Source organism: Triticum dicoccoides, chromosome 5A (genome assembly GCF_002162155.2).
Source record: "Triticum dicoccoides isolate Atlit2015 ecotype Zavitan chromosome 5A, WEW_v2.0, whole genome shotgun sequence".
NCBI classification, from domain to species: Eukaryota; Viridiplantae; Streptophyta; class Magnoliopsida; order Poales; family Poaceae; genus Triticum; species Triticum dicoccoides.
The window spans coordinates 398,861,186-398,876,784 of NC_041388.1; the positions used below are offsets into that span (position 1 = coordinate 398,861,186).

Consider the following 15,599-nt stretch of genomic DNA (forward strand, 5'->3'; position numbering starts at 1 on the left):
GTGTCTTGTGGCAAAGGCTTCATCATACTGAGCATCTGACTCATGTTCGGTTCAGGCTTCTGAAAGATGCTCTCCATAGCTTCACTGTGAAGTTGACATCCATGTTCATAGAGATCTCCAGGAGTGGGCAGACCAGTGAGCTCAATGATATAAAAGGCTTTGGCTTCATGATGAACATTTCCTGTCATCCACTCAAGGACCCAAGTCTTCGGATCTCTGTTGTAACCACGTATGTGAAGTGTGGCATAAAATTGGAGCAGCAACTCTTCGTTCCAGTGCTCTTGGTCGGTGACGAAAGACAACAGTCCAACCTCTTTGAAGTAGTCCAGAGCTTCTTCCAAGCAGGGCAGACCAGCTATTGCTTCGGTGTCAAGACGCATATGTGGGAAGATGCGACCTTGATTATACAGAATGCAGGAGTAATAGCTTCGCTGCGGATAGCTCCAGAACCGATCAGAAGATATTCGTTCCCTTGAGTAGGGGTTCTTGGAGCTATTGAAGAAGGTGTTGTCTGCTTTGAAGCCGTTGACATTAAAGGATCCAGGTGCTGATGCAGGACCTAGAAACCTGGGCAACCTTGGCATTGGCTTTTGTACCTGAGGTCTATGCTCAATATGATAGTCAAACTGAGGACTAGCAGCAGGCGCAGGAACAGAAGCAGTAGCATCATTGGCTTCGCTGACTTCTGGTTCTTGGGTTGGTGTAGGCTCCACATTTGCTTCAGCCATGACAGCGTCAGTGGCTTCATTGGTGTTGGTGGTGGCAGCCTCAAGATTTTCTACCTCCACTTGATGAGCTGGAGGGTCGGGCACAGACACGTTCTCCTCGAGAACAACTTCGTCAGTAGTTAGGGGAGTGGGGACACGTTCTTATTCTTGGGTGTGATCGGCTGATGCAGCTGGAATGTCTTCAGCAGCTTTAGCTTCAGATTCGGAGACTGGAGGCCTTGGTCCTTTGTGAAGCCTATGTAACGCTGGCGACGTCTTTGGAGATGGAGTTGGCTGGGCCTCAAAGTCATCTTCTTCTTCTTGCCGGGGTGGTGTGACTTGTTGTTGTGGGTGATCAGCCCATGATGCATCCTGAGCAATTGGCGTCAGAGGACGATCAATGCTGATGAGTTCGCTGTGCGTAAGCACAGGCGATGATACCTGTTGGTGCTCGATCTGAGGAAGAACTACATCATCTTCAACATGGTCATGGTGACCAATGTCTTCAGCAGCGGTGGGATCAGCTGCTGGAATGTCTTCAGCTTCATGAGCCTTTGTGAAAGCAGGCTCATGGACAGTCAGTTGGCGCTCTTGATGTTCGGCGGCAGGGCGAACCATGGAGATAGGTTCAACAATTAAGGGCTCTGTGGGAGCAGCCCGTTCCTTCTTGGTCTTCCGCTTCTTCTTGGAGGGAGCAGCAGTAGAGGCTTCAGGATGTTTCCTTTTTCTGGTTTCAGCCTCAGCAGTCCTCGTCTTCTTCAGTTCTGAAGCGGTAGACCTGGCTTTTGGCTTCAAGCCAGTCATGATGGTTGGGAAGACAATGGGATGTGCTTCCTGCCTTGGTGCGTCGGGTTCGGCCATAGTGGGCTTCTTCTTCTACTACTTTGCAGCCATCATGGGGTCGATGCCAGGATGTCCAAGGGCCTTGCGCTTCTCAGCCTCATTGTAGGCTTGCACACACTTGTCAGCCAGGCTCTTTATGCGCTCACGAGAACCTTAAGCTTCTTCACGCTTCTTGAGAAAGGCTTCTTTAAGCTCGTGCAGCATGATCTTGAAGTTCTTGACCTCTTGCACGCTGAGCTTGGCCATATGCTTCTTGAACTGAGCTTTCTCAAAGTCAATCTTCTGCTTCAGTTCAACGATGCGCTAGGCTATAGCTAGCTCTAAAGCAATGGCGCCATGGAAGGCAACACTGAGGCCAATTGGAAGTTGCAGATCTTCAAAGCTGAGGTTGGGTGTGTCAAACCACTCATCGATGAAGTCGTGGATGATTGCCACGTCAAAGAGAGGCAAATTGTTGAAGATTTCGGCTTCTTCTTTGCTCTTGATCAGTTGCTTAAGAGCGTCATCTGCAAGATCTTCATCACTGGACAGATCAATGGCATCGTTGCGCAGAATAGCAGCAGTAGTCAGTTCTTGGCTGGTGTGTGGCAGAGGCATCTTGACTTTCTGGGGCTTGGAGATGCGTGACAGATCTTCAGACTGCACACTGTCTTCAGGAGGTGCAGTAGCCAGTGGCTTCGCCCGTGAGATTTTTGGTGCTGAGGCAGACTTTGAAACTTTAGGCTGCTTCAGTTTCTTTGGCTTCGATGCTGCAGGCGCTTCATCTGATTCAGCGTCATCTGCAGGCTCATCCACGGCTGTCCCTTGAACCACGATATGGGTGATGAGACCTTCCAGGTTGTAGAAGGGCCCAACAAGATTGGGTTCAGCTTCGCGGGTCCCATCGGCACGGGGAGCAGAGGGACCAGGGTTGAAGTCTAATCCCAAAGACTTCTTGTTCTGCTTCGCTGAATTCTGGGCAAACTGGAAGTTGCGCTTGAACAGATTGTCATCACCACACCATAGCAGTGACGATGGGTCAGCATCCGCAGGCTGTGGTCCACGGACCATGCAGGGATAGAAGCCTTGTTCAATGGCTTCATCTCTGGACATGGGTTGAAGATTTTTGTATAGGATGTCTCCCCATGGTCGCTTGATGGCATTCTTTTCAGCATATTCCTTTGTCACAAATCTGTACTTGAACCACTGTTCTGCCCAATATCGTCGAATCCATTGGATTCGTGTCTTGCGCTGATTGTAATCCTCTTCTGGATCTGTCTTGTACAGTTTTGAGAGGTCATCAGGCAGATCTCTTGATGTCTCACCTCGACACTTTCTGCCACCCTTCCTTGCTGATTTCTCTGCAACCATGAACTTTAAACTGAATGGCTTCAATACGTTCAAAGGCTTCAAGGGCTTTCGCTTGCTGGATAGACATGAACTGGCTTCGGGAGAATTTATGTGATGCTGTAAGAATTCTGCAAATGAATGCAGACTATGAGAACCAAGGGATTCTCCCACGGACATGTACCTGTGACAACATTAAGGTGCGAGGGAAGGGGAAGAGGTCATATGCATTCTCAGAAAATTTTGAAGATAAATTAGTTTAGAAGACGTTGACCTCATCGTGCGAAGACATTCACTCATAGATAAGGAGTTGGTTCCAGATTTGTACGAATCCACATATCAGTACAAGTGAGGAATCTAACTACTTTGTGAAGCATAAGTGAACATACTAGGCATAATATGAGATGCAGTATGAAGTGGATCCAACTTGTGTGAACAGAAACTGCTTGTGGTAGAAAGTGACGAATCTATAGGATCAAAGGGGCCGTAAAAATGGAGTTTTATTTACCACACAAGAAACTGCTAGACGGAGTGGAAGAGGAGGCCGAGCAGTTCAATCGTCCGTGCCCTAACTTGGCGACGGAGGACACCTACGGCAACGGCGGAGAAGATGAAGTCCGCGGTCGGCGTGAAGACGACGTCGGAGAGGTTGTGGCAGCTAAGCGCTTCGTCGCCGGCATCGTCGAGGGCTAGCGGTGGTGCTAGGGTTCGTGCGAGAGTGGAAGAAAGGATAATGACTGAGGTGAGGCGTGTATTTATAGGGACAGGGACGGCTCAGTGTTATTACACAGGTGCCCCTGGCGATTCACATCTGAGGAACACGTGGCCATCATGCAGCATATCAGAGGTTGTTCCACATTCCCACGCACGCCTGGATTGTCGGGTGGTCGCTCCTACTTCTCCGGGTTTCAGGTGAAGGAATTAGCATTGAAAACGGACTTAATGTTTGTCTCTGTATCTTTCGCTGACAAGGACGCAGAGAAGACATTCGACAGTTTCAATAGAATGCATATGATTTGGAGAGATAGAGTTTGAGATAGAAAGCATAGAGAGGTTAGGGTCCGATCACATTCACTTAGTTCAAAAGATTCAACAAGAAGACATAGCTATAAGTGAATGTTGTAGAGGACAGAACACTAGTATATATATATATGATCAACATAATGAAGATAATCATGAAGACATGTTGAGATTGAAGTCAAACCAAATGTGAAGACATAGAAAATGTAACTCCATGAGTGAAATACTTCAAACAGAACATTTGGTGGTGGCGTTACCCACCGTATAGGAAGTATTAGACCTGGACACGGCGCACAATTGTCGTGGCGCTCCGAAGTCAAATTCCTCATTAATGTATTCACACTTAGAATGTATGTCTTCATTGATTGAAGATATACTTTACTTTGTGTGTTGCACATCTAAGTCATCAATACGCATAAGTGGTAGGATGTGTGCCTGATCACAGGACATTTGAGGATTCCAAGATATTTAGCTCACACCGTAACTTGCAAAATCTCTTCTCATCCAAGGGATTGGTGAAGATATCCACCAATTGCTCTTCAGTGTTGACGTGTATGATACCAATATCTTCCTTCACAACATGATCTCTGAGAAAGTGATGACGGATCTCAATGTGTTTTGTCTTCGAGTGCTGAACTGGGTTGTTGGCAATCTTGATGGCACTTTCATTGTCGCAGTAGAGCGATACTTGCTTCAGATGAATGCCATAGTCTTTGAGTGTTTGCTTCATCCACAGAAGCTGAGCGCAGCAAGATCCAGCAGCAATGTATTCAGATTCAGCAGTGGAGAGAGATACACAGTTCTGCTTCTTTGAAGACCAACATACAAGTGATCGTCCCAGAAAATGACATGTGCCTGATGTAGACTTGCGATCCACCTTGTCACCAGCATAATCAGCATCCGAGAATCCAACCAGATCAAACTCTGAGCCCTTTGGATACCATAATCCTAGAGTTGGGGTGTAAGCCAAATATCAAAGAATTCACTTCACAGCTAAGTGATGCGATTCCTTTGGTGCCGCTTGGAATCGAGCACACATGCAAACACTAAGCATAATATCTGGCCTAGATGCACATAGATAAAGTAAAGAACCAATCATGGAGCGGTATACCTTTTGATCGAACTCTTTACCATTGTCGTCGGGACCCAGATGATGTTTGGCTGACATTGGCGTCGTGAAGCCTTTGCAGTCTTGCATACTGAACTTCTTCAGGCAATCTTTGAGATACTTCTCTTGAGATATAAAGATGCCGTTGCATTTCTGTCGTATTTGAAGACCAAGGAAGAACTTCAGCTCTCCCATCATGGACATCTGATATTGCTCTTGCATCATATATCCAAACTCTTCACTGTATTTCTGATTGGTGCAGCCGAAGATAATGTCATCCACATATATTTGGCACACAAACAGTTCACCATCATATGTCTTCGTGAAGAGAGTGGGGTCGAGGGAACCAGGTGTGAAGCTTTTGCTCTTCAGGAAGTATTTGAGTATGTCATACCAAGCCCGAGGGGCTTGTTTGAGGCCATATAGTGCCTTGTTGAGCTTGTATACCATGTCAGGATGTTTTGTATCTTCAAAGCTAGGCGGTTGTGCAACATACACTTCTTCTTCAATCTTGCATTGAGAAAGGCGCTCTTCACATCCATTTGATATAGAAGTATGTTATGATGATTTGCATAGGCCAGCAGTATGCGTATGGCTTCAAGTCGAGCCACAGGAGAAAATGTTTCATCGAAGTCAATCCCTTCAACTTGAGTATATCCTTGAGCAACGAGACGAGTTTTGTTTCTGACAACTTGACCATGCTCATCTTGCTTGTTGCGATATATCCATTTGGTGCCTATTATATTGTGCTTCCGAGGATCAGGACGCTTAACCAGTTCCCATACATTATTCAGCTCAAACTGTTGAAGCTGTTCTTGCATAGCTTGAATCCATTCAGGTTCCATGAAGGCTTCTTCAACTTTCTTGGGTTCTGTTATTGAGACGAATGCGAAGTGCCCACAGAAATTTGCTAGCTGTGTTGCCCTTGAACCAGTGAGTGGACCGGGTGCATTGATGCTATCAATTATTCTCTCAATCTGCACTTCATTGGCAACACGAGGATGTACAGGGCAAAGATTTTGCTCTTGCTGATCATTGTCATTGTTAGAGGGATTGTATTCAGGCTGAGCATTGTCTTCAGGTTGATCAGGTGCGGAGATGATAAGTTCCTCTTCAGGTTGAGCTTCAGAAGGTATGATTTCTCTAGTTCCCATAAGTTTGATTGATTCACTGGATGGAACTTCATCTAGCACATTTGGCAGGTGCTCTCTTTGTGAGCCGTTAGTCTCATCGAACCGCATATCCACTGTTTCAACCACTTTATAATGAAAGAGATTGAAGACTCTGTAGGAGTGTGAATCCTTTCTATATACAAGCATAAAACCCTCATGTGCTTTTGGTGCAAATTTTGAAGTGTGATGTGGATCCTTGATCCAGCACCTGGCGCCAAATACTCTGAAGTAACTGACATTTGGCTTCTTGCCAGTAAGGAGCTCATAAGATGTCTTGTTCAGAAGCTTGTGAAGATAAACATGGTTGATTGTATGGCATGCAGTATAAATGGCTTCAGGCCAGAATTTTCTTGGAGTCTTGTATTCATCAAGCATTGTTCGGGCCATCTCAATGAGTGTTCTGTTCTTGCGTTCGACGACGCCATTCTGCTGTGGCATGTACGGAGCTGAGAATTCATGTGTGATGCCCAAAGTATCAAGATATGTATCAAGGCCAGTGTTCTTGAATTCAGTGCCATTGTCACTTCTGATGTGCTTTATCTTGGCGCCATAGTTGTTCATTGCTCGATTGGCGAAGCGTTTGAAGACATCCTGCACTTCAGTCTTGTAGAGGATTATATGCACCCAAGTATATCTAGAATAATCATCAACAGTGACAAAGCCATAGAGACAAGCAGTAGTAGTAAGAATTGAGTAATGAGTGGGACCGAAAAGATCCATGTGGAGCAGTTCGAAGGGTCGAGTCGTTGTCATGATTGTCTTCGAGGGATGCTTGGCCCTCGTCATCTTTCCTGCTTCACAGGCACTGCATAAGTGATCTTTCTTGAACTTGACGCCCTCGATGCCTATGACATGCTTCTTCTTTGCAAGGGTGTGCAGGTTCCTCATGCCAGCATGCCCTAGCCTCCAATGCCAGAGCCAACATTCTGAAGCTTTTGCTAGAAGACATACGGCAAGCTGTGGTCCTGCTGAGAAATCTACCACGTACAAATCATCTTTCCGATACCCTTCAAACACTAGAGACTTGTCAGATTCCATTAGAACAAGGCAACGATATTTTTCAAACATCACAATCATGTTTAAATCGCAAAGCATTGAGACAGACATTAAGTTGAAGCCAAGGGATTCAACAAGCATCACTTTATCCATGTGTTGATCCTTTGAGATTGCAACTCTACCTAGACCCAATACCTTACTTTTACCAGCGTCAGCAAATGTGATGTGACTTTTGTCGGATGGACGTAAGGTTGAGTCCATAAGAAGGCTTCTCTTGCCAGTCATGTGATTGGTACACCCACTATCAATAATCCATTCTGAAGCCGTTGGTGTCGTACCCTACAGTGCAGTTAGGGGGATAGGCTTCACGAAGAGAATTGTGAAGCAAAAACATTTGACGAACCAGTGGGTTATGAAAGCTTAGATCAAGATTTGGACTGGTAGGGCGAGTAGCAAGCGATTCATGAACAAAGTACATAGTAAGACCATTTGGGCATTTGATCTTGTGCCCTACAAGATGTTTAAGGTCCCTAGCAATAGCGTCAGACGATTTTGGTTTTCTGCTGGAGACCTTTCCCTGCAAAAGAGAGTTAAGCTTTCTTAGCCACCCACATCTTCAAGGGTGGCTTTGAAGCAATGAGTCTAAGTGCAGCATCTAAGAACTTTGGCTTTGGAGCCCTAGCAAAAAGTCTTGCAGGTGGACAATAGTACTCATAAGAATAAGCAGAATAGTTCTTGGTCTTATGAACATGGCGGTTTGATGAACCCCGCTCATATTCATAGGCCTGAGTATGGCTTCCATGCAAAACATTTGCGTTAGTGCGACTCCAGTGAGTCCTCTGTCTGTATGAAGCCTTTGGACCATATGAAGCCTGTGGTCTGGGCTTTGTCTTCTTCACCTGTGGTGTCATGATGACATTCATAGGAAGATTCTCCAAACACCTTTTCGGCACCCAGATCTTCTTCATAGGCGGTCCATTCCTGCAGTTAGTACCAATATACCTGGCAAACACTTCACCATTCTGATTCTTAAACAGTTTGTAGTTTGCATCAAAGGATTCATCAATAACAATGGGATTAGCACAAGTGAAGCTAGATAGAGTGGATGGATCCACTGAAGGTTCCTTTGCAGCAACCCATGTGGTTTTGGGGTACTGCTCAGGTTTCCAGTAAGAGCCATCGACATTCATTTTCCTTTCGAACCCAACACCCTCTTTCCTAGGATTTCGGTTCAGGATCTGCCTTTTGAGGACATCACATAGTGTTTGATGCCCTTTGAGACTTTTGTACATCCCTGTTTCAAGCAGTGTCTTCAACCTAGCATTCTCATCAGCAATGGCAGTGGTATCCTCAGCAGAGGGGTTAGTTACCACATCAATAGGTGAAGATATTGCAACAGTAGCAGCAGTAGAACATTCAGCAACAGAAGTAGCATTATCACGCTCAATGCATTTAAGACATGGTGGTTCAAATCCTTCCTGAGCTGAACTGATCTGTTTGGCGCGAAGTGACTCGTTTTCCTTTTGAAGATCTTCATGAGCCGCTCTCAATTTCTCAAGGTCTTGCTTCCTTTGAAGATAATCATAGGACAACCTTTCATGAGTTGTTGAGAGCGTTTCATGATGACTTTCAAGTTCCTCATACTTAACGTGAAGATTTTTTATGTCTTCAATTAAGGACTGAGATTGAGTCATTTCAGCGTCTAACAGATCATCGCTTTTGTCTAACAGTTTTTGAATGTGTTCCATAGCTTTCTGTTGTTCAGTTGCAATTTTAGCAAGTGTTTTGTAGCTAGGTTTGGAATCACAATCAGATTCATCGTCACTGGATGTTTGATAGTGAGTAGTGCGTGTGTTTACCTTGGCACCACATGCCATGAAGCAGTAGGAAGGAGCGGAGTAGTCCTTGTCATTTGCATCGGTGTCGGTGATGAAGTCATTGTCTTCAGTGTTGAAGATGGACTTGGCAACATATGCTGTAGCCAGACTCGCAACTCCAGAATCGGACTCCTTCTCAGACTCCACCTCCGCCTCCTCAGAAGTAGACTCCTCCTCAGAATCCATTTCCTTGCCAACAAACGCACGTGCCTTGCCAGATGAGCTCTTCTTGTGTGATGAAGACTTTGAGGAAGACTTGAAAGAAGACTTTGAGTATTTCTTCTTCTTCTTGTTGTCAGAGTCATACTCCTTGCTCTTCTTCTTCTTCTTGTTCTCATTGTCCCACTGTGGACACTCAGAGATGTAGTGGCCAGGCTTCTTGCACTTGTGGCATGTTCTCTTCTTGTAGTCATGAGCAGAAGCTTCATCATTCCTTGAGCTTGATCGTGAAGACTTTCTGAACCCTTTCTTCTTGGTGAATTTTTGGAACTTCTTCACAAGCATAGCAAGCTCTTTTCCAATGTCTTCAGGATCATCAGAACTGCTGTCAGATTCTTCTTCGGATGAGGAGACAACTTTTGCCTTCAAGGCACGAGTTCGCCCATAGCTGGGACCGTAGATGTCTCTTTTCTCAGAAAGCTGAAACTCGTGTGTGTTGAGCCTCTCAAGTATGTCAGACGGATCGAGTGTCTTGAAATCAGGGCGTTCTTGAATCATCAGGGCTAGGGTGTCGAACGAACTGTCAAGTGATCTCAGGAGTGTCTTGACGACTTCATGCTTGGTGATCTCAGTGGCGCCGAGGGCTTGAAGCTCATTTGTGATGTCAGTGAGTCGATCAAACATGAGCTGGACATTCTCATTGTCATTTCTCTTGAAGCGGTTGAAGAGGTTGAGAAGGACACTGATTCTCTGATCTTTCTGGGTGGAGACACCTTCGTTGACCTTGGAGAGCCAGTCCCAGACTAGCTTGGAAGTCTCCAACGCACTCACACGGCCATACTGTCCTTTGGTTAGATGACCACAGATGATATTCTTGGCAGTAGAGTCCAGTTGAACGAACTTCTTGACATCAACAACAGTGACACCTTCTCTAGCCTTGGGAACACCGTTCTTGACGACATACCATAGGTTGACATCAATGGCTTCAAGATGCATGCGCATCTTATTCTTCCAGTAGGGATATTCAGTTTCATCGAAGACGGGGTACGCAGCGGAGACTTTAATTATCCATGCAGTCGACATAGCTAAAACTCCAGGTGGTTAAACCGAATCACACAGAACAAGGGAGTACCTTACTCTGATACCAATTGAAAGTGCTAGTGATCGACTAGAGGGGGGGGGGGTGAATAGGCGATTTTTATGAAAGTCTTCTAAACAGGAAAGTTTTGAAGACAAACGATAGAAGTAAACCTATTACCACGCAGCGGAAGGTAGACTACACTAGGCAAACCTTAGTCAGGTAATCAACGAAGTGAAAGCACAATGACTTATAGTAGCTAGGTAGTAAGGATCAGGTAGGAAGATATTGTGAAGCCAATCAGAACAAGCAGTCACTCAGTGAAGACAAAAGTTAATGCAATCATGCAATGACTTCACAAGGACCAACAGTAAGTAAAGGAAGGAAAGGATGAAACCAGTGACTCGTTGAAGACAATGATTTGTTGGACCAGTTCCAGTTGCTGTGACAACTGTACGTCTGGTTAGGGTGGCTAGGTATTTAAACCTGAGGACACACAGTCCCCGGACACCCAGTCCTGAACACGCAGCTCAGAACCCTTAGTCCTCACCGTATTCCCCTTGAGCTAAGGTCACGCAGACCTCGCCCAATCACTCTGGTAAGTCTTCAAGGTAGACTCCCAAACCTTCACAGACTTCGTTCACCGGCGATCCACAATGACTCTTGGATGCTCAAAATGCGATGCCTAACCGGCTGGAGGATTCACAGTCCTCAAGTGTAATAAGTCTTCAGATCACACAGACATGACGACTTAAGTGATGCCTAACACTCTTTGGCTCTGGGTGGTTAGGACTTTATCCTCGCAAGGAATTCTCTCTCAAAGGCTTCCAGGTGGGTTGCTCTCAAACGACAACAACCGTACTTTAACTCTAAGCAGCCAACCATTTATGGTTGTAGGGGGTGGGCTATTTATAGGCACTAGGCAACCCGACCTGATTTGTCCGAAATGACCCTGGGTCACTAAGGAACTAACACGTGTTCCAACGGTCAGATTTCAAACACACACGACAACTTTACTTGGGCTACAAGCAAAGCTGACTTGCACTACACCACAACACTTAATTGGGGGCAATTAACCGCCGGGAGAAATAGGAGCATAGGGGCAAATTATCTGCCGGGAATCTTGTTACTGCCGGTAGTAGAACGTAAGGGCAGAGAAACTGCCGGCAGAAGTTGAGCAAGGAGGGCACACGCACTGCCAGCAATTATTTTCAACTTTTGGGTCATTTTATCCGCCGGCACAACTAAATCATGGCTCACTATCTGCCGCGACAGTCGATGTGGCGCGAGACTGAAATTATTGGGCCCAAATGTGCACAGACGAGGGGGAGCGTGTGAAAGGCCGGAAATTTTGCACCAAATGAATTATAGCCGCCGGCCCAACCAGATCTGCCCCAAATTGAACCCTATTCCACAAGTCCTCCTCCCAGACCAGCGCCGCCGCCGCCGCCCTCCGCCCTCGACCTCCTCCACCAACCAGTGCGCCCCCCATCGGCGTACACGCCTCACGACGCCGACTCGTCATCGCCTTCCTTCGGCACCGCCACCGGGGCGGGTCAACTGTGGCGGTGCGTCGAGGTCGAAATCAACGTCGCCTCCCTCTCCAGCCCCAGATCCCGTGGCGAAAATCGCCACCACCATACCGGCGCGCTCTTCTCCATGGCCCTCCAACGTAACGAGCACGGGTGAGCTCCCCACCACAGCTCCCTCCATCCCAACGGCACGAGAGGTGCTCAGATCCATCACGCTGGACAACACGCTGCTCAGATCCGTCATGCTGGAGTCTCCTCCTCTTTCCCATGTACTCCTTTGCTGCTCAGAGGAGGTGAGGTTGCCCAGCTTCTTTGTTCGATTTTCTTTTCCTGCTACCGCAGACTGCCAGCGACCATGTCCTCTGGACTTTTTTCTGTCCATGAGCTCGCGGAGCTGAGGATTTGCTTTTTGTGCCTACCTTAGCTACATTGCTTCTTAGCAAATATTCACCATCTTACATTTTTATAACTGATTTTCTATTTTGCGACTGTAAAACAAGAAGGCAGTAGAATAACTACAAAAGAAGAAGGAATCTGATGTCCCAACAAAGCACATGTGAAGAGCGCTCCAGGGAGAAAGAAGAAGGAAACAACAATCTTGCAAACGAGTAAAGAAACAACAGCTTCATGACAAAAAAATTCATGAGTGGTAACACTTCTCTACAAACATATAATCTGATTTTCAACACTATTAATTAGGAACTACATGGTTGAGGAACACAAGTGAACTTTACTGTACTTATATCAGTTCAATTTCTTTCAGGAAATCCTTTTTAATGGACTGATGGTGGGACTTGGGAGCAAAGGTACATGTGTGGAAGCCATCCTTTGCATAATTTTATTCCAAATATATATACTTTCTCCTCTTAACTGGGGGCTATTTCAAAAAGGGAGGATCTCGTGTGTAAGAATTGGTTGACCCTGCATTTTACTATTCATTATTATTTATACACCCTGAATGTAAAGTGTCACCATGTGTGAATTTATAATCAGCCGTAGTAATCTTGATATAGATATACACACACTGAAGTCTGAAAACAAGCTAGTAAAACTACTTGCTTTGAAAGCAACACTACATTTTATATTGAGTGGTACTGCCATTGCCGCACCTTTGATTGCTATATGAACCATGCTATTATTGAGACAATGGAGTGGGATGTCAATGCCATTGGTTGAGTGCAAATATTTAGTTTTTGTATTTAAATTATGAGTGAAAGGGTGAGACAGAGTTTGTTACTGCATTTACGCCATTTAGTTTGTTCAAATATTTGCTTGGAGCTATGTAAGTTTACATCGGTGCCATAAATTATGCTTCAACTTTCATACCATCGGATACATAATAGTTTATGTATAATTTTCAACTTTATAAGCAATTCAGCAGCTACATTGTTACAGGAAATTAGATACTCTGAGAAGCTTCTGCAAGATCTAGATATCATTTGTTCTCTATCGCTCGAGCCTTTGTGTTTGACACTAACAAAAATATAAAACGCGGGTGTGCCAGTGTCCATGCCAGCATCAAAAGATGCATGCCGGCCGGTGGCACAAATACCCGAATACGTATGTGTACATAAGCAGGTATTCAGCCATATATATATACAGGCTGATGCATGCGTCGCTGCTTTACAAAAAAACCGAATTGATCCGTGCATTTTGGTCCTTGTAAGACTAGGCTGGCGAATCATCTGACCGTCACATCCCCACTAATGCATCGCTTTAATCAATCCACTAACTTATACACGCACGTCTTGCCTCTACGTACATCTGCATGGCATTTTTTAGTTGTGCATGGCATAATATTTAAATCTGTATGGGCACTCCTTGCTCCATAGATATGTTCTCAAGCTTCTCCCAAGCTTGTTAGGAAAAGAGAATATTGGGACAAAATATTTTCGTACTATTTCTAGTATGAATTCTCATCGAACACTGTGCTTGTGAATGTGCTTCAGTTCAATGGATAACTCCAAAAACCTGTACCTAATTTGATCCTGATAGCATTTTCTTCAGGTGGTAACACTTGTCTCAGTTATTACAGTAACTTTGTCAATGTAGCGTTGTTTTGCAGTTTGCACTATTAGAAGTATCTCCTAGATAAAAAATATTCTATAACCAAACATGATTAATACATGTGTTGTGTTTGATATAGATTTGTAGCTTATATCATTTATATAATACATCAGTTTTTCAATTGTATATTTATATGGGCTGTTCATTAACTAAGGCCCTGTTCGGATCCCCTCCGCTCCCCTACTGCAGCTCCCGGAGCGGAGGGAGTGCCAGCACAATCGCGCGGAGCAGTTCGAACCCGGCTCCTCACGCGGAGCGGAGTTGAGAATCTGGAGAGCTTCCGAACAGGCAGTAACTTTTGCACAAATTTAGTTACGAGTCATTGCTTTTTGCACAAATTTGGTCATGGGGTAATCATTCCAGAATCTCAACATTCTAGCATTTTGCGCAAATTTGTGAAGTTCGACTTCTTAGTGTCATGGCTCATGACTAAATATTCCAGGATTATTATATAGCAGAACTCAGATGTGAAAATCAAACTACTTTTGCTTGTTCCTATTGAGTATGAACATGAAACAATGCTTGCCTGTGCTGTCAGCTACCGTTCCTAATTCACCACACATTGTGCTATCTTTCATTCAAATAAATGTATAACCTTGCTTTTCATTTGATTCGTACAACAACTGCATCTTGCTTCCAGAATTTCTTCATGGTCCTGTTTAATCTATCTCTCATAATTATATACACATTATGCCTGAACCTGTGTTGTTTGTGTGAAAGGAAACATCTCTAGTATTTTCAAATGTTTATACATAGCTTGAACTATATTGGAAGGTATCAATGTTTGTGAATTAATACTCAAGCCACAATAATATTGGTATAGATATATATGTGAAGCTTGAAAATACGCCAGTAGGAATACATGTCAGCTGCCATATGTAGTTGTAAGCTACTTGCTTTAAAAACATCACTATGGTTTGCTTTTTTGCTTGCAAAATGATTATTATGCAAGCATGTATTTGCTGTCTGAGCCTATATCCTTTGTTTGTGTGCTACAGTACATATCATTTACCAAAGTTATTAGCTCATGGCATTTGAACCATCTTATCTATTCAGGTTGGCATCATCACTGGAAGATGTTTCTACATGATGTTTCTTCTCTTCGTATTAACATCTTAAAAGCATTACAAATTCGTAACTCTTCTGCTGGAGACTTGTGGCCATCTTCGAATAATGCAGTTTCATTGGATGGTGTGAGTTTGGTATTCAGATGAATATGTTAATTCCATCAAAGAAACGGCTTGAGCAGAAATGTACAAAAGAGTAATCACGCAACTTGTATTCGTGGACATGGCTACAGCTATGCACTAAAGTTAAACCATTTGTGTAGCTCAGTCTAAGGACACAAAATCTTATCGTCTTATGTAAATTTTGTTAACCGTTGTAGCTAGATGCTACTAAACACGTGTATGGAAATAAGCTTATTCGTACTGAACTTTTAGTTTGTGAATGTTTCTGAAAGTTTAAGGTTTTGGGTGAGGTATATATGGAACTTTGATTGAAGTGTATAATTTGAGTGTTCTGTCTTGGTTTCCTGACATAGTGAATGGATATTGAATGCTAGTGAAATCAAAGTGATGGCAAACAAACTGCCGGGTAGACATGTTTGTGCTGGCAGTTCCACTGCCTGTAATAGTAGTTCATGTGCTACTGCTAGTCTGCCGGGAGAAAATTAACTGCCGGCAAATGCATGCGTCCTGGCAGATAAACTGCC

General features: G+C 44.5%; 1 long non-coding RNA gene across 3 annotated transcripts; it reads left to right on the top strand.

The window, feature by feature from the left end:
* Positions 1 to 11,661: 11,661 nt before the first annotated feature.
* LOC119301803 lies at positions 11,662 to 15,393 on the top strand. Of its 3 annotated transcripts, XR_005147190.1 has the most exons (5): positions 11,662 to 12,111; positions 12,322 to 12,467; positions 12,582 to 12,624; positions 14,075 to 14,235; positions 14,942 to 15,393. It is a non-coding gene; the product is annotated as an uncharacterized LOC119301803 (long non-coding RNA). The 3 variants fall into 3 exon arrangements; XR_005147189.1 differs by having other exon boundaries at positions 14,040 to 15,393; XR_005147188.1 differs by having other exon boundaries at positions 11,663 to 12,111; positions 14,075 to 15,393.
* Positions 15,394 to 15,599: the final 206 nt, after the last annotated feature.